The following is a 19,639-nucleotide window of genomic DNA, read 5'->3' as shown; positions in this document are numbered from 1 at the left end:
ACATATACACAGTATATACACAGACACACACACACACACACACAGTGTTGCATAAACTATAAACACGTACACATGAAAACAATAATTTAAAAAATTAGATGACAAATGCACAATGTGTAGTATTTTCCTAAAATACAACGTATAGACTGAGAGAAATAATCCCTCTCAGTCATTACTTATGACCCACTAGAGGTATGTGGCGGTGTACGTATCTGCAGAGACCCTGCCCCTTGCTCGTGTTTTCTTATTTTGCTGTGTTCGGGTCGTTTCTGGGCGTCAGCCTTTGGGTAATGGGTATATAGACCCCAGTCAATCACAGTGCGCAGAGTGTGGGGTCAGAACTCTATAAAAATGTAGTGACCAGGTGCCAGATTGTAAGCATACATCCAAGTGGAAGCCACGAAAATGGCAGACACAGTGCAGATGTACTGCTTATTCAACAGTTGTTTGATAAATTGCTCATACTTTTCTCCCTTACGCCGTGTCTAGACAGCAACGTAGTGTGAGCAACATGTCAGCAGAACAACAGCAGCAGCAGCAGCAGCAGTGTGTGCTCCTTCTGTGTGTCTACACTGGAGGCGTTCAGGTTCGGTGTTGAGCTTAGGTCACCTGTGTGTTGGAAGTGCTCAGAGCTCAATACATATGACTGTATTGACGTGTGTAAAATGAAGGAAAATAGACTTGAAGTGTAAATGAATGCTTCAGGTCGCAGTTATGGCCGTGGAGCCGCAAGCCTGCACGGAGCCAGTGCAGGCAGCTGCGTAGATTAAAATGAGCGCATATCTGTTGTGTGTGATGTATCCATGAAAAACGCGTCTGACACGTTTGCTGTCTAGACACGGGGTTACTGCCAGGTTTTGTTGCACTTAAGGCAGCGAGCAGTCGTAGTCGATTCAAGTGAAGTACATACAGTCTGTTTCATTCTGTCCACTTGGACTCTGTGCTCTGCTGTCTGCTGTGTGTGTATGTGTGTGTGTGTGTGTGTGTGTGTGAGATGTTGAACTGGGGGAAGAGGGGCCAACTTTGAATGTTGTGTTTACAAACCGCAACTGTCAAATCCTACATATTTTGCATTTAATATATATAATATATACATTTATATATACAATATATGTATGAATAGAACAGAAAGTTGTGTGGGTTAATGGCTACCTGCCTCTGCGCCCTTCAGACTGTTAAAAAGTCTTACCGCCTGAGGATAAAAGCTGTCTTTAAAACAAGTGGTTTGTGCCTTGATGCTACAATGTAGCTTACCCGTAGCAGTGAAAATAAATGATGGCCTGGATGATTGTTGTCTCTGATAACTGCTTTTGCTCTTTTCCTGCACCTGGCACCATATATCTCATCCAGGTATGCTTCCTATTATTTCTGAAGCCTTTGTTGAGTTGCTGCAGGTCAAATACAGACATGTTACCAAACTACACTATTAAACCTTCTGTAAGAACAAGTGCAGAAATTAACCAAAGTTTTTGTTTACATACCAAACTTCTTAAGGCTTTTAAGAAAAGATAGCATTAGTTGTGCGCTTTTCAGTATACATGAGATGTCATAAAACAAATTAGTGTTAGAAATCTGTATGCTGAGGAATTTAAAACTGACCACTACCTCAACAGATACATCATCAATGGTGACTGGAATGTAGGTGGTCCTCTTCTTCGTTAATGATCACTTCTTTTGTTTTGCACACGTTGAGAGAAAAGTTGTTCTCAGTGCACCACAGAGAAGCTCACCCACCTATCTCCTGTGGGACTAATTTATCAGACCAACTACTGCGGTGTCATCCGCAAATCTGATAGTGTGGTCGTCCTGGTATTTAAAACAGTCTTATGTCAATAGACTGTAAAACAGAGGACTGAGACAGCAACCCTGTGGCACTCCTGTGCTCAAAGTAGTCACAATAGTTGAGGAATAGTTACACGCTCACTGTTTGTGGCCTCTCTTTTAAGAAAGGGCATTGTCATTGGCATTTGAGGAAAATGATCGTACTCGAGCCATAACCAAGAGAACAAAGTCGTAAACGTTTAATTTCAGGAAACACATATTTATTGAGACAAACAACTTTTTGACACTGCCTACAAATCTAGCCACATTGTCTAGCTGTTCAATAAACTAAAGGCGATAATAATAAACTATAACAACATGAGTTATAGCCTGTTCAGCATCTACATGGACTACATGATTGTGTCGGGAAATGAATTAAAATGAGATAGCATAGACCGATTACAGATACTAATACTACTGTGTGTCACAAAAGGATCAAATTATTGTACATTATAGGACTTTTGGCATTACTGATTGCACAGAGGGCAAAATTATTGTACAAATACAATAATTACCATACATCTGGCAACGCTGCTACCTCTCCTATTCTACTGTTTAGTGTGATTGACTCTTCAGCTGACAGCGCTCTCAGCAGCCGGCAGGAGAGACTCTCTGTGTTACATTTGGATCTTATAAATGGAATATAACTGGAAATTTGACATTTTCACATCACAAATGATGAAAACAGCATGAAAACACAAGTCTCACAGGTAAACTATGAGACTCATGTAGGCTGTTTTATGAGTCAGCTGATGTATCGGTCTGAAGTGCCGACCCTGAGTCGACTGTGAAAATCCTGACTTGGGGTCAGCCCTATTATTAGCTAATAAAATAGTCTTATTGCTTTGTACAATCTTTAATCAAAAGAGAAAAGCACTGGAAGGCATTTTCACCATTTACTGTAAGCCCAGTTGGCTGTTTTCCCCCAGTTATAAAAAATGCACAGGCTTGTTATATCCCTTAGGTCTGTATCACTTATCATGTTCCCACTGGAGTGAGATTCAATATAAATTGATTGAGTGGTGCTCTCCACCTCTCTCTCACGCTCCCTTCACAATCCCAGTCATCCTCTAGGATATCCACAGCCAGACCTACAACCCTAACCTCTCTGGCAAAGACTGTGCTGTCTTTAAAGGCTGATGAGTGTGTGTGTGTGTGTGTGTGTGTGTGTGTGTGTAGTACGCAGTATGAGTGCTGGTGTGGCTGGAAGACAGCACAGTGAAACTCTCCTTGGTTTTTCTTTGCAAACAGTGGGATCAATTTGAAACAAATGGACACAAAATCCTGATCTTTTCTGGAATGCTTTTAATTAAAAAAGGTTGGAGTATACTTGTATATAATTTAATGTAGGAGTAGGAATGTATTTTAATTTTCATCAGCTGTTTTTCATCATTGTGTGCCGTGATGAGAAAAGTGACTAATTGATGCAATGTAACACAGTCAGGCTACAGTCTAAATGTAGTTAAGATGTTATTTGTGAATTCTCGGCAACCACGGCCATTTATTTGGTTGACAGAAATGATACAATTTGCTAGAGTGCTCTATGGAGCTGGTCTATGACATGTGTTTAAAGTTTGATTTACAGTGTTTATAATAAGGTATTCGATTCAATGAGAATTAATATTTTATACTAAATTGACATTTTATCATGTTAACGTTTCCTGCTGATAATTGAAATGACTAAGCACATTTATAAGATGCAAAAAAATGTCAAGCGAGACAAACAGCTGCTCCCAACAAAATCTCTTTAAACTCTCATAAGAAGGCAGCAAGAAAGCCAGTATTGCTACAGTTGTCAAGGAACATTTATCAATTCCTATTGTTATTAGCTGTTTATCACATTTCACAGTATGACAATTACCCAACATGCAACACACAAAAGCTTGCTGCATGGCAGCAGCGACACAAACACAACTGAACTGATTTTCTCTTCAAAAGGGGGATTATCATGTCATTGTTTAACTAACAGTGTGTTTTAATACTGCGTTCAGTATGAATTAGGTTGGTGAGCTGTGAGTAGCTCTTGTTTCCTGCATGTAATAGGAACCAGAGGCTAAGCAAATAAAATATTTACATGTGCACTTACACACGGCTTCCCACACACCTACAGATTGCTTGTTATTCTCTGTTGTTTTTGTGAGGGATTAAGTCTTGATATAGGCACCTTATTTCTGCTTTTAATTCCCCTGCACACCCCTCTGATTGATACAGTTGTTCATACAAAGCAGCAGGAGAAACAATAATAGACTTGAGGAGCCAGAGACTTAAATGTCACATATTTCATGTTAAGTTGTGCATTCTTGTAAAAGATAAATGTGGGTTTTCATCTGAAGTATTTACCTTCACAGAAGGTATCTGCATTGGTGTGACAACTTAAATAACCAGTGTATTGACCTCTGTCTGCCACTCAGTGATATACAATAAAGACTAAGGAGCTTGTGAAGAAACAAAAAGGGAGGATGGACAGAAAAAAAAAAGAAAGTCAGTCAGTGTTCATAATGAGGTGAAGAGTCCTTTCAATGCTGCAAAACATCTTCGCTCTTTGTTATTGTGTGAATTTACCTGGCTGCTGGCCTTTGAGTTCGCTTCAGCATCTTCTCTCCAGCTTCCTTTAAAGTTTACATATCTATATGTAGTAGACTTATGGACAGATGTATAAACTGACTAATTGTACTTCAGTAAATTGTGTCAAATTGCAATAATAATTTGGTAGTATTCTCCAATTAATTGTCAAATTCGTGTTCCAACTGTGTTGATGATTCCTGTTGGTCACACAGGAATCATGAGATTCCTGTGTGACCAAGAATGCTGGCTTTGGTTTGTTTGGAGTTTCAAATAATGATATCTGAAACACTAAAATGGTAACATAATTCCACTTTTAAAAAGCTGTTGAACTGTTCCTTCCTGGATTCACAGGAATCTGCCATTATTGTAGCACCTGTGTGCTTTATTTTATTGATCTCCACTCCAAGGCTGTTACTTTACAGCCTGCAATGCTGTAAGACTGAGCACTGTCAAGATCTGCACACTTGTTCAGCTTATTCTCCTGTTGACTTTCTCTCAGGCTGCCTGTCACCCTGCCTCTGTCTTGCTATTAGTTTTTCCTTCTGTCTGCCTCTGTGGAATTGATTACCGTCATAATTAATATTCTAACATGAACATATTGCAGAGACCTGCGGCCTGTATGTCTGTCTGTGGTTTTGTGTGTGTTTCAGCATGTTTAATTCATTTAGTGTATTCTTGTATACTGTATCTACAGTGTGTGTGTGTGTGTGTCTCTGTGTGTGTGCGTGCACTGAATTTAGTTAAGCAATATCCATTGCTGTAACATCCCTGCAGCAACATTGAACACACTGACTTAAACAAACTTTAGAAAAAAAAAACACTCTGGAAAGCATTTGCGTACACAATGACTTGCTCTCAGTCTTATACACACACACACACACACACACACACACACACACTTACACACTTGATTGGAGTATAATACTACACTAAGATTTGTGTGGGAAGAAATTAAACACATTGGATCAAACAATTTTAATTATGTTGATTGCACAACATTGAAGTATTTACTTGTTTTCCCATTTTAGCATGTACACAACTTGAGAGCATAAACCTGCACAACTCCACAGCCACTTATTATTATTTAACAGTTATCAGTTACGGTGTTGCAGGTATTGCAGACATTTTGAAAATTTTAGAAATTGAGAAAAATATTCTTGTCTAATCATTAACATCCTTTTCAACTTGCAATCAGTAAATTAATTAATTAGTTAGCTTCGGACACTAACTCTGTTTGACTGACAGCACTGTCCTCTGCATTGATTTTCCTCACACAGTTCACATTATTGTCACTGAGACTTTTGCCTCTACTTTTGCCAACTTGTGAAACTCTGAAGGTTTTTTTGTATCCCAATTTAGCAACACGGTGCTATGATTAATTGCTGCCAAATGTGCAAACAATGTGATTAATCAATCACTGCCACTTGTGCTGAATTGTTCCTGATCGATGTATTGATTCGTTTCACTGACTAAAATCTGTTCTTTAAATATAAGGCCTTTTCTGTGTGATATATTACCTCTGCTTCTTTTCTCAGAAGGCCGATATTATATTTCATAAAAGTATAATAATTTCTTCTGAGGTTAGTGGGGGCACTCCTTATTTCAGCCAAGGTGGTGCACCTCCATTATATTATGCTGCTGAAAAGAACAGGTATGAACTGAATAGGTTATAAAAATTGCAGTAACTCTTTTTCAACTGAACATAGTAAACTTGAGACTGAAAATCAAAGTTTTGCCTGACATCATTAAAATTTAAATCACACAGACATTAAGCAACAGCAGAGTTCTTCTCGTAAGTGTAGTTAACTCTGAATTTCATTTCCTGCTCCGCAAAGATAATAAATGTCTCATTTTCAGCTGCCCTCTCTCACATAATTGAGCTCATTGCACTAACAGTGTCACTAACGGTGTTGACTTTATTATTTTCTCTGACACAGAGGAAAGATTTCTAAATTAAATCCTGGCATTTGAAACACATCTACTTACATTCAACTACTGACGAATTCCCTCAGTAAAAAGTGAAAAATATGTTAGCATAGACTGATTGAAATTGGGAGGCATTTTCAGTATTGAATTCATTTGTACACAAAACAAGATTTGATTTTTATTTGATCACGTGTTTATGCTTTTATCAGTATTTTGAGATCAGTTATGTTTTTAATTTGTCCAAAATAATTAACAAAGCCTTATTAAGGTGAACCTCTAAACCTGCAATGTGTTCAGTGTTTCCCTGCGTTTCTCAAACTATACCTGGAATTAGTTTTGGACATTTCATACGAAAAGTTACACGTGCATTGTCTGTTTTTTTCAATGATTCTTTAAGGCAATATCAACCTAACAATGAGCAAAATATTTTAATTTGTTTTATGACTGCAATTCTAAATAATGATCAATGAATATTTACAATTTACATGTTTGTTTTTCAATTTTAACAATTTTATCATTCTCAAAGCTCCAGGTGCATTTGTCAGAACAGCTTACGTGGTACAGCACAACACCATAGTTCACCTGCAAAAGGTCATAACTCACCAAAACATTTAACTCATGCTTCAAAATATTTTGTCAGTATATAAGCGAATGCCACTAAAATTAAAAGTTCCTTTAACATTGTGGAAATAGTAGTGGTCAAAATGTTCAGATGTTTTGTCAGTATGGCAGTCTTGTTCCATTTTTTTCATTGACATTGAATGCTTATTGTACTGTCATTTTTCAATAGTGAACTGAATACTATTCAGACACCAATTTCAATGCTACAAGGTTTTACATTACACTTTGTACAGCAAAAGGGTCCTCACATTTCCATGTAGCTTATTTTTATCTACAGTAACTGCAAAGGTCTTACAACACAGCACAACACATTAAGCAGAAAACTTACACAGCACAGTAAAGTACAAAAATGCATCAGTATAAAAAAATTCATGTGCTGTGGAAACCAAAAATACTATATAGTATTGTAGTATTGTATTGTGTAAAGCTATAGTGCTGCACTAAAGTCTCCATCCACCTCACTGGACGTCCTGTCGCTCCTGTCTGTCTAGCCACTGATTTTCATCGACATCACACCTGATATTTCCCTTGCAATGCAACGAGGGGAAAAATTTCTCGCATGCCGCAACCATCCTCTGTAATCTTCTGCTGTGATGTCATCACAAGCAGCATCCACTGCAGCAAGCAGAGACATCTGATCCTGAGGCCGATGATCATATACTCTCTATACACTCTCCATGCAGAAAATAATTCCTCAGTTGGATTCAGGAATGGAGAATATGGTGGAATGAAGTCTTACAGCATCCGTTGGTGGACAGCAAACCATTCCCTGATGACCTTTGCATGGCGGAAGTTTACATTATCCCACACAGTTATGCAAAATTTGGCAAGTCTTATCAAACCTCTCTCATTCTCAGGGATAAGATCTCTGTAGAGGATATCCAAGAACATCAGGAGTGGGGTGGGTATTGTATGGGTTAATAATGGGAATATGTGTACTTATACCATTCTCAGATATTGCAGCACACATTGTTATATTGCCCCCACGTTGGCCTCGCACATCCACTGTGGCTCGGTGGCCTATAATGTTTCGGCTGCATCTCCTGCCTTTTGCCAGATTGAAACCAGCCTCATCCACAAACACAAGGGTGTGAGGGATTTCACTTACTTCCAGTTCCATTATTCTCTGTAATACTGTAAATAAAATATCAAATCAACTTTACTGTAGAATCATACAGTTACAGCAAAATATACAGTAAATGTTCTGTTTTCTTCTCTTCAACTTCAATAAGAATATACAGGCCATAATGAAGGAAAACTCATAAAACAGTACAATATATTACTGTGTAGTGCACACCACTGCTTTACCTGTACATACTGGCATCGCAAATCCTTCACACTGTCACAGTTTCTCTCAAATGGCACCTTGTAGAGTTGTTTCATGGTCATCTGATGTCTTTTCAACACTCTTTCTATTGTAGAGATGCTGACAGAATTGATATTTTGAAAGACGCCATTGTCCTCTAAAAAACTGCTCTCTAGATTTCTCTCAATCTAACATTATTTGCTGTCACCATGCTGCAGATCTCTTGATCTTGCTGAGGCGTACAAACTGCTCTGCTGCCACCAGCAGAAGGTAATTGTCAAGTCCGACACACTGGAATTCAGAAATAGCTCATATTACTATATTTGTACTGTTCCGTAATGCACTGTACTGTGTGCCTCATATATTTCTTACAGCATTAACTGGAATACTGTAACATGAATAATTACAGTAATGAGTGAGTATGTATCTGTTTTCCCTGCAGAATTTTTGGATAAGTGAAGCCACTGTAGACGGGTTTACATTAGGCTGCACTCAGCAACCAGCCTCTGCCATTGTAAGGCAATGGTTAATCACATGGTCCACAATTGTGGCCTATATTTAATCTGGAACAGCTCTATGTCTTTGTACTCTTCTGCCTCTTCCTCTAACTTCCTGCTGACTTCCCCTCACTACACCACCACACATCCTTACTCCTCTTCCTCTTCGTCCTCCTCTCCTATGAGCAGGCAGTTGCCTCTGTTCATTATTTACCCGGCCAGGTTTCTCCATGTTCAGAAACTGTAGTGATTGGTGGTCAAGCTCTATAAATATGTTTAACAATATCCATAATCATGAATAGCACCTGTCATCTAACTTGACAGGATGTGTTATTGGTTGATGTAAGATTTGAGAAACTCTCCTTCATTGGTGATGCTCAAGTTTCACCTGACAGGCAATTTACCAGTTCAGTAGATGTTACAAAACTTCCATATCAATGTTAGTTATGGAATATATGCTTGAGAGATTTTGAGAATGGAATAGACTACCGTGCATGTGATGACTTACACGTTGAAAGAAGTCCTACATGTTTTGGAAAGTACAACTATTCAACTGAGAAGCAACATAATCAGTTTTGTTCAGCAAGACATATGCATTTGGTAAACTATGCAAATTGTGGACAGTTGTACTTATTCATTTGCATAGATGTACTGAAACTAAAAGAATGAGAAATTCAAATCTGTTGTGAACAAGTGACCAGCAGTGCAGAAGTTTTCACATGTTCACATCAGGCAGTGGTTCAGGCTAAACATGATTATGATGAATCAACCATGGATACATTTTACATTTTATCTAAAATTGATAGTAGTAAAACAGCAATTATTTCTTATACAGTAACAGTAACTTACATGCATATTTAAGTTTCCTCTCCACTCTTCTATGTGTATCAGAGCAATATTACTGTAGATTTCCCCTTTGGCTGCCTTTCTGAAACACAAAAACTCTGCACAAAAACTCTAGTGGGAACCTGTGATGAAACCTGCTTGATGACACGGTAAACGACTTTTATTTTCTTGAGGAAAAAGATGGTCTAAAACCCATTTTTCATTGGCGTAAAGGGGGCAAAGGCAGGTTTTGGTGTGGCAGGTGATGAATGGTTAAGGGGAGGAAATCCATCTGCTGCATCAACACAACGGAAATGGGATCTTCCACTGATAAAAAATTGCACACTGAGAGACAAGCCTGATTCAAGGCCCAAACTCACCATATGGCACAATACAGTGCACTGTGTGTGTGTGTGTGTGTGTGTGTGTGTGTGTGTGTGTGTGTGTGTGTGTGAGAGAGAGAGACAGAGAGAGAGAGAGAGAGAGAGAGAGAGAGAGAGAGAGAGAGAGATAGTGTGTGTGTGAGAGAGGATGTCTTTCAATCTATGTCTCTCTGTGTCTCTATATGTATTTTTTGTTTCTGTTCCCACCCCCCCACACACACAGAATTCACTAGTGGCTGTGTGCCATCCTGACTAAATACCAACTATCTATCATCTGAGATATTTCATACTTTCTCAATTCAATAAGCCAATATGATTTATGTAGTGGTTCAGCTTTGGTATAGAATTATGTTGAGGTTCAGGAATATAGACCATAATACACATTAGCTTCTCTGTGTTTGCAGATTGAAGTGCACATTAAAAAAAAAATCTACTTGAAGTTTGCCAACAGACTCCATCTCATTATACTGTATGTCTTACTGCAAAGTGGCAAACTGCCTTCTGTAAAGCCCGGTATTAGTAGCTTGTTCATCATTTGCAACTCTTTCTCTAAATAAAATTAAAGCCCCATTTGAATGGGATTAACATAATATGGTGAGGTGGGAAATTAAATATTTACTTTACTCCTTGATGATTTAATTAATCGTTTTGGGCAGCATTTTGACCATCGCAAAATTACAGAATGTGGTCTGTAATAGACATTCAGCAGAACTAGCCAAAAGAGAATACAGGTACCTGCCCATCTGTTCTCAAGATTAAAATAGCTTATTTTATCATGTTGATCTCTCTTGATGGCTTTAGATAGATAGATAGATAGATAGATAGATAGATAGATAGATAGATAGATAGATAGATAGATAGATAGATAGATGGATACATCAGTGATAGTAGTGTGATATAATAGTGATAGTATAGCCACTAGAAATACTAGAGTATGTGCCAATGGAGGTAGTGCAAATGCAACGTGATTAACAATGCAAGAATAATGATGACTTTAAATAATATAAAATACAAATTGGAGATAAATATGTAAATGAATACGAAGACAAATTGTGCGTAAGGCTCACATAGCCATTAACCATGGGTAGCAACGGAGAGGCAGCATCAAGCCTAATAGTCAATTTCACCTCGCCATTGCTGGTAGGCGTTGAATAGCTGTATGGCCTGGGGGACAAAAGACTTCCTCACTCAGTCTGTTGAGCAGGACTGAGACAGCAGTCTGCCACTGAACATACTGCTCTGCCTAGTGAATATGCTGTGCAGGGGGTGGCGGGCATTGTCCATGACGGACAACAGTTTATTTAGAGTCCATCTCTCTACCACTGACATAAGGGAATCTAGCTCTGTGCCAACCAGAGAGCCAGCTCTCCTCACACCAGCTTTTCCAGCCGCATAGTGTCCCTCTTCTTAGTGCTGCCCCCCCAGCACACCACAGCATAGAAGAGAATGCTGGTGACAACCGACTGGCAAAACATCTGCAGGAGTTTCCTATAGATGTTGAAGGACCGCAGCCTCCTCAAGAAAAAGAGCCAGCTCTGTGCCTTTCTGTTAAGAGTGTCAATGTTTGCTGACTAGTCCAGTCTATCGTTGAGTAGCAGCCCCAGGTACTTGTAGGTCCTGACCACCTCCACATCGACCCCCTCAATGGGGACCGGTTGTAGATTGGGTCTGGTCCTTTGGAAGTCCACCACCGTCTCTTTGGTCTTGGAGGTGTTCAGCTGCAGATGGTTTGACCTGTACCATGTAATTTTTTCCATCATAGTATTTGCTCCCAAATAGACCTACAGTGTATGATGGTGATCACATATTTTCTGTCTATCAGGGGCCCGCTTCACAAAAGCAATTTCACAAAAAAACAGCACTGCTTACATGCAGATTGCAAATAGTGCCAGTGCCACATTTCACAAATGTTTGTCACTCACAAATTGATGATGAATTTGTGTGTCCTACACTGCTCTCCCATCCTCATGCAAGGGTGGTAAGTATGATGTTTCTTTTGATCAGTTAAACGTGTTAAAATGAATGAAAGAGGGAATGATCTCGTGTCACAGCTTCGATGTTGAAAATTTGGTGAAACGGGCCACAGATAAGCAAAACATGCTTGACTTCCTTCATTTTCACACAAGTCAAATTTCACACTGGGCTGTTAAAATGCAGTAGAGGCAAAAAACAGCTCCTTCTGCAGAATAAACTCAGATATACACTTTAAGATACAAGTATGTTGCACCGCACAAGATTTAAATTACAGGAGGACCATTGAGTTTGCCAAAAAATTGCAGTTGTAATTATTACAGGAGCGGGGGTGAAAAATGCACTCTGGACTGGATTAAAATCACTGACCAGCACAGTTCATGTTAAAGTCACTCCACCTCCTCTAGAGAAATCAATCCTGTCTGAATGTGGCTTCAGAGTCTGCGGCGACGCTTGCAGCTGTGTGAAGTTGTAGTAAAGCTGCCATGCCAGTATGGTTCTTCAGAACTGCTTGTCGGATGGTCGTATAGCTTCGGAAACCCTGTCCCCACTGCCTGTCAGCCTTGCCTTCCAGCCCACGCTGAGGAATGAAAACTCATAGTTATTTCCAAAGTATATGAATCAAGTGAAATGCTTAAATTGAAAAAAAAACAAAACAAAACAAACAAACAAAAAAAGCACAGCAAAACAATTACATGCCACTACTATGCAAATTAGAATCAATACTACATGCACTAATCTTGCCATATGTCTCTCTCTGTTGAGTGCTTGTATTGTGATTTTTTTTTTTTAAATATTTAATATTATTAAACCCATTGCTTACAAGCATGGGCATAAAACAACAGCAGATGGGAGCTGTGTAACAAGTCATTAAGCATCGGACACTAAATGCTTTAGTCTACTCCTCCACACCACTGTGTAGATTGTAAGAATTCAAACACTTCATGACATCCGTATGCCAAAACTATGATTTCCACTCCTATTCTTGTGTGGGAATTATACCTACTTTTATCAATGAATTATCTTGTAATAACCAGGGCACCACCACCCTTTGTTTTTACTTGTGCCGGGAGGAGACACGGAAGACAGTTTTGATCAATCTCATGTCTGAAGTAGTGTGTGCTGATACAGTGATCTTAAGACAACGTTATACTGATAAATGCATATTTATTTAGCTAAATTGGTTGACAAGTGAATGTCTCTGGGAAACAGCAACGTGAAGATGTCTTGGTCCATGGAAGAGTGGGTTGTTTGCCTTGAAGTCTCCTGACTAACTGACTGACTTTCTTACTAAAATAACTCGAAAAATAACTTTGCCGGCTGAACGAAACTTTACTTGAAGTTACTAGGTGTGAAAGATTTGCAACATAAAGTTTGTTTCACTGGAATTAAAATAATGCATGTAGCTTGACAAAAGAAAAGAAAAAAGAAAGTTAAACTTGGGGGATCACGTGATATGAGAAAAAAAAATTGTGGAGAAAGTTAAAATGGCAAAGCCCTTAGACACGCGACCTGCATCTCCTTTTAGATGCAAAAAGGACGACAGGGAGAAAAGATGCGGGCGGAGAGCGTCACGCTGATTTTATGTTGGCCTCATGGGCATGTTCTAGGGTGGAGACACCTAATCTCCCCCACGAACAGAAAATTCTTTGTCTGAGAGAAAACATGTGATCCAATCCTGATTGAATCTAATTCACTTTGGTTATCTTTTGAATAAATTGCATAGTTCAATACATTACAAACATTCAGAGACGACACACATCTATATTATAATCAACTATTCAATACCTGGGTTAAACAATACTCAATTAGGTTACACAATAAAATAAAAATGCAGTTTTCGCTGACTTTATTTCATATTAATGGTCTTTTACCTCTTCTATCAAGATATTTCTCATACCAAAAGTTTAAACAGCAATCAGCTCAGTCTAATGAAAATATACTATGGTTACTTAACAAACCTACTTTTAATGTTAACTAAATTCTATTTTATAACTACTAACGTTGATTCTTCACTCATCAAACTTTTCAATGTCTAGTACACAGTAAATATGAAGATTAGAACAGCACAATAAAATAACTGCAGTTTGTTAAACATGCATATCGTTCAAAATTATATTTCTACTAGACCACTGGATATCAGTTCTTCACTACACCTATCAATATAATCCTTCGTACACACATTGAATTTCTACTACAAGTCACATAAAGATTAACAGCACTTTCGTGAATAACATAGCCGTAAAATAGTGCACATTCTTACAGGCTCTCTTCAGTGTTTAAAACTTTACTGAACGTGACCATTGTAGGGCGATGTTGGTTCGTGTAATGTGGGGCAATTTAACATAATTAACTTGGATGAATTTTACCGTAGGTAGATCAGAGTTGGACCATTTTGACTGGTATTACTTCGTGACCAATAATATATGGGTTGCAAGATGATTATATCCTTAAAAAACATTGAATCAAACTTTGGCTTAATACACACAGAATATAGTGGATTCAACTCGAGGAAGGCCTTACTTAATTTTTACTGATTGGCGCCTGGCTAATGTTCTTATCTGATGTCACGCCAGAGTGGGAAAAGAAAGTGAGAGGGTAAGTTTGTTGGTGTGTGTGTCTGTGTGTGTCAGCGTGGAGCGAGAATTGAGATATTTGAGATTTTGAGATAGAAAGGACAGACAATAAACCTGGTGACAGGATTGTCCTAACTCATCAAAGTAGGCTGATGAGGTTAAATTGTGGTAAGACAGTCTTTTTTTTCCAAGGAAAAGTCTTTTAATCCAGTGTTTTCTGAGACCTGAGGAGTTGATGAAAGAAGGGGATTGCTTTTAGTCAGTGTCATAAATCCCACTTTCTGACACAGTTGGGGATCTTCGAGGTAGAATGAGAGGAGGACAAGTCCTGTGAAGTGTCAGACTGACACTTTAACGTTGAGAAGGGACTTTCAGTTTACCTTTGAAGTAATTCCAAAACCAAAGTTGAATATAAGTACATCCATATCCTGAGGTTAAAGGTTATTGTTGATTAAGCCCAGACCTTCTTTTTGGCTTTAGGAAGACATTACAGGATGGCAGAAGAAAAGAGTAGGTGCTGGCTTTCCTACACTTCTTTTAAAGAAACTCTGCAGTTCCATCAGAAATCCATACCTCCCAACTTTCCTTCTAAAACTTTATGCTATTGTTTGGTTAGGTGCCAAGATAGAGGAATGCAAATTTATTACACATATTCATTTCTGTTGTCTTATATTTTTTTATTTATGCTCAGATTTTTTGTGAAAACAGCATTTTTCAGGCCAGTGAATAAACTGCGAGAACATAACATGATTTACATTCTAAAGCGTTTCTCATTCTCACAACTACAAAGCAGTCTGAGGAGGGAAACAGGATCATCTGTAACTCTCTCCTCTCCCAGTGGGACAGCATGCAGGAGTAATACAAATAGCTGTTGTGTATTTGTGTGTGTGGCTTGCAGAAACCTTTGTCTGCAGATGAAATGTCTGTTGAAGATTTTTGTGTCAATAAATTCTGTATTTTGTCTTTTTACATTCATTTTTGAATATTTTATTTTGAGGCAGATATCATGGTCAGAATCTTTAGTTTCACTTAGAGCTGAAACGATTTGTCGATAAATCAATTAGTCGATCGACAGAAGAATAATCAGCTATGATTTTGATTGATCGATTCATTTTTTCAGTCATTTTGCAAGCAAAAATAATGATAAACACCAAACATCCTCTAGTTTCAGCCTCTCAAATGCAATGATTTGCCGCTTATCTTTGCCATGTATCATTGTAAACTGAACATATTTGGGTTTTAGACTGCTGAAGACGTCATCTTGGGTTCTGGAAAACTGGATTTTTCTTTCTTATTTTGTGACATTACATAGATGAAACACTTAATTAATCGATTCATCAATAAAACAATTGTCAGTTAAATCAATAATGAAAATAATCATTAGCTGCAGCCCTAATTTCAGTGACTTTGCTGCATTTGGCCCTAAACACAGTCAGACATGACACGAACCAACAAGACATTTTAACCATGGCAGATCAGTAAACTTTCATATGAATCCTTTTTGTAATGGTCAAACGTGATTTAAAAAGCACAGCAAACTATAGTTTGTGCTGCAGAGGGCATCAGATCAGAAAATACTTAAATGTATCATTTGTATTATCTATGTATCATCTAGTCACAGGCATCATACTGCATATTAAGTATCAAATATGCACTAAATACATTGAGATATATATTTTATTTGCATGTTGATTCCCCTCTTGAAGAGGACAGACAGAGATGTGTATCTTTCGCTCTTACTATGTTTGCAGAAACTAACAGTTCCTTTGTTTATTTAATCAACCTCCTTCGTTGGAGGAAACTCAAGAGAAAATGACACCAGTTTTTAGAGAATTTGCAATTCCTCTGAGCTGAAAACAGCCTGGCTAGAAAAGCATGTCATTTTGTCTCTCAGAGGGTGAGTGAGACACCCTCAAGAGCAAACAGGGCTTGGTTTTGTGTTTGCGTGGGCATGCATGTCTGTGTTTGAGTGAGTGTGCCGCAGGAGGTGTGCTTCCACAAAAAACCCCCCTCAGCTGCAGCCCAGAAAAGAAAAGCAAATGAGTACTTTTCCCTTCTTCCATGTTGATAGAAGAGCCTTGATATTTTCCTGTTCTTTACTTATGCCTCTACGTGCTTGTGTGTGCTCTCTTGCTTGTATTTGTGTGCTTTTTCTTGTGTGTGTGTGTGTATATAAATGCGTATGTGTGTGCCTTAAGTTTCCCTGCAGTGCTTCATTGTTCCACTATACTTATAAGAAAGGGACTGAAGGCAGTGCTTGTTTGTTCTGTGAATATGAATGCTGACTTGCATTGCTAATTTACAATAACATCTTTATTCTTTGGCAAACATGTTTACACACTAACAAGCCATAAGGAATAGAGAAAACTCATGAAGGAACAAGTGTATGTTTCTGCTTGTGGTTTGTGTACAGTGTTATACTGTTTGTGGGCGAAATAAACACTTCTGCCATGTTAAAGGTGTTACAGCATGTACGTCTTTACCAGCAAGCAATTTGCATTTCAAGTTCTTTCCAGGGAATGATGTACTCTTAAGTCAGGGAGAAAGCAGTTCAAATGTGTAATTGGTGTAATGCTTATTTAATCTCTCCCCTCTGCTGGACAGGTGCACAGTCAGAGAGAGACCAGCAACAAGAGAACAAAGCACTTGTAGAAAAGGTTATGTGCACACACACACACAAACACGGACAGACTCCTATGTGTATAGAGGCATTAATGAACATCCATATTTTTCCCTCTAGCTATAGTGTAATGCTCAATTTAATGGTCTAATGTTCCTTAATGACTGTTTTATGTGCATGGGCTTATTGTGCATCTATCAACCTGAAGCACATCTAATCAGACAATTAGCCCTCATCTTGGGCTAATTTTATGTATGTATTCATCACCATAACTGGCTTTCTAATAGGAACAAAAATGGATTGTCACTTCACTATCACATGGTAGACACACACACACACACACACTTACATGCAGGCTAGAAAAGTCAGCGAGTGCCAACTGTGAACATGTATGTGCATTGCATTTTTCTACCTGGAGATCATTTTCAATTTCTGTTGTCCAATCACTATAAGCCTACATAACTGTCTTCTTGTATTATCAAAAGAAACACATGTGGATAATAAATCAAGCCAGACCATCTACATTCCAGCAGAGCACAAAGCTGGCGCACAAACACAGTCACATTGGTAGTTACTTTGTTTATGTTTTTCCTTGTGATAGCTGAGACATATCTCTCCTGAATTGGAAAGAGCAATTTTTTTCAGCTTTAATTGGCAGAGGGACACATGCAGAGCTACCTAAAACTATATTTTAAGTTTTGACTCTTTCACTTTTTATACATTTTTCATTTTCTCCATTTACATAGACAAATGAAGTATAATTTTTGATGTGATTACAGCAACATCTGTACTCGGTTAGATTAACGGTTCCTCTTGTATAATGCATTCCAGTATTACGAATGATACGTGTGTTTCATTGTATTTTCCGATTTGGGAGTATGCTGCACTGCTCTGACTAATTACATATGAGTTAAACAGCAAGGGTATCTTCATCACTTAATTAAATTTTCCAGCACAGCCCTAACAACCTGGCCTACTGTGCTTATTTACACACTGGACTAGTCAATTGTTCCATGTAGATTCCAGGTTTGAACAGTAAAATCACCAGAGTATATCAGGTGTCGCCAGGATGCTGAGCTCCTGAGCTCCAATACTCCAAACACCATTTTCTCTGGATAATGAAAATAATGCTTTTAGTTGTATAAACAGGATTATGATGAGGAGCTCTCAGTTTATGCTCCATGAGTTTTCTTACAGTCTTTGCAGTAGCGGCATCATTGTGTGCATATTTAATAATTAGCTCAACATAATTTAATGCCTTTTAATGCCATACTTTAAAAGGGGCAACAGACAATAAAATAAAAAACATTTTTTTCTACTACAAGTTACTGTATAGAGTTACATATTTTGATTACATGTTACTTGAACTACTACTTACATGAAATACTGCTGCAGTCTCACAGTTGTTCAATATAAACTAGTTGGACCTCCTTTTCTGTGCAGTTGTGATCCGATTGCTCTACATCATATAAACTCAATAGGCAAACTCCGGTCTGGATCTGGACCGAATAACAATTTGATCCAGACCGGGAACAAAATTTAACCACAACGTGACCTGTACTGCTTTTGAGTGACCCATCGCTATCACGTCACCTCAGCTGTCATCATTCAGCTGCCCACTAGTCACCTAAGTTAGCAAGTTTGTTGTTGAGTAAAAGTGGAAAGTAAAATAGCTTGTTCTAAACTAGCTGATACAAAAAAAATAAAGCTTGACAGTGAAAAATATGCGTTCATTTTGCCCGAGGGAGGCACAAAACAATTGTGCTTGATTTTGTAATGAAACAGTGGCTACAATGAAGAGTGGGAACACAACGACACCAAACATGCCTGTTTTGAACAAAAAACTCCTGAAAACACAGAGGTGAGACTCACAAAACTGAACCAGTTGAAGTCGGGATATCAAGACTACAGAATAACTGAACATTTTCAACAGTGAATACAGTGAAGAACTCTGCAGCAGACTCATTAATAAACACTTTTGTAAACGTGTCACGGTGTCACAGCTCCCATTAACACAGAAATGCTGTTTATGTCAAGAGTTCTGGAGTTTTTGTACTGAAATGTTGTCATGCAGTGTACACTTACTGGACCTTTGATGCAATGGATATTTTTTAAGTGGAACTAAGACTTGTATTTGAGTACCCCTTCTCTATATGATGAATTTTTATATGAATTGTTCCAGTGCAACCAACGCAACAACTACTGTACATGTTGAATCATCAGATGTGAGTCCATTACTTGAAATTTTTAGCTAGTTTGACTGTTATGTTTTAATAATGTGTGTGTGTGTGTGTGTGTGTGTGTGTGTGTGTGTGTGTGTGTGTGTGAGTGTGAGCAAGGATTAAATATGCTGGAGGCTCAGAGATTCCTTATGTCAGTGGTCTGATCATAAATATATGAGGTTAAGACTAAAGAGCACATTCTAATGCTGTGGTGCGTCTGCAAATATATTCATAGATATTTTTTCCATGGATGAGAATTCAGAATTGGAATGCACAAGGGAAACCAGTGGGTGATAAAACATCTTC

General features: G+C 38.3%; 1 protein-coding gene across 7 annotated transcripts in view; it reads left to right on the top strand.

Moving 5' to 3' along the window:
* The window catches only part of tnr (tenascin R (restrictin, janusin)), a 188,904-nt gene that overhangs the window by 74,571 nt on the left and 94,694 nt on the right, over nt 1-19,639 (top strand). For 5 of the 7 annotated variants that reach the window (XM_044368351.1, XM_044368352.1, XM_044368348.1 and 2 more), the window contains one exon: nt 17,096-17,148. The exons of the other annotated variants lie outside the window; for them this stretch is intronic. The gene's annotated coding sequence lies outside the window, so the exon portion shown is untranslated. The remainder of the gene's footprint in view (nt 1-17,095; nt 17,149-19,639) is intronic. 7 annotated transcript variants of the gene reach the window in all.

The sequence above is a fragment of the Thunnus albacares genome, chromosome 12 (assembly GCF_914725855.1).
Source record: "Thunnus albacares chromosome 12, fThuAlb1.1, whole genome shotgun sequence".
NCBI lineage: Eukaryota > Metazoa > Chordata > Actinopteri > Scombriformes > Scombridae > Thunnus > Thunnus albacares.
This window is presented reverse-complemented; position numbering and strand designations above follow the sequence as displayed.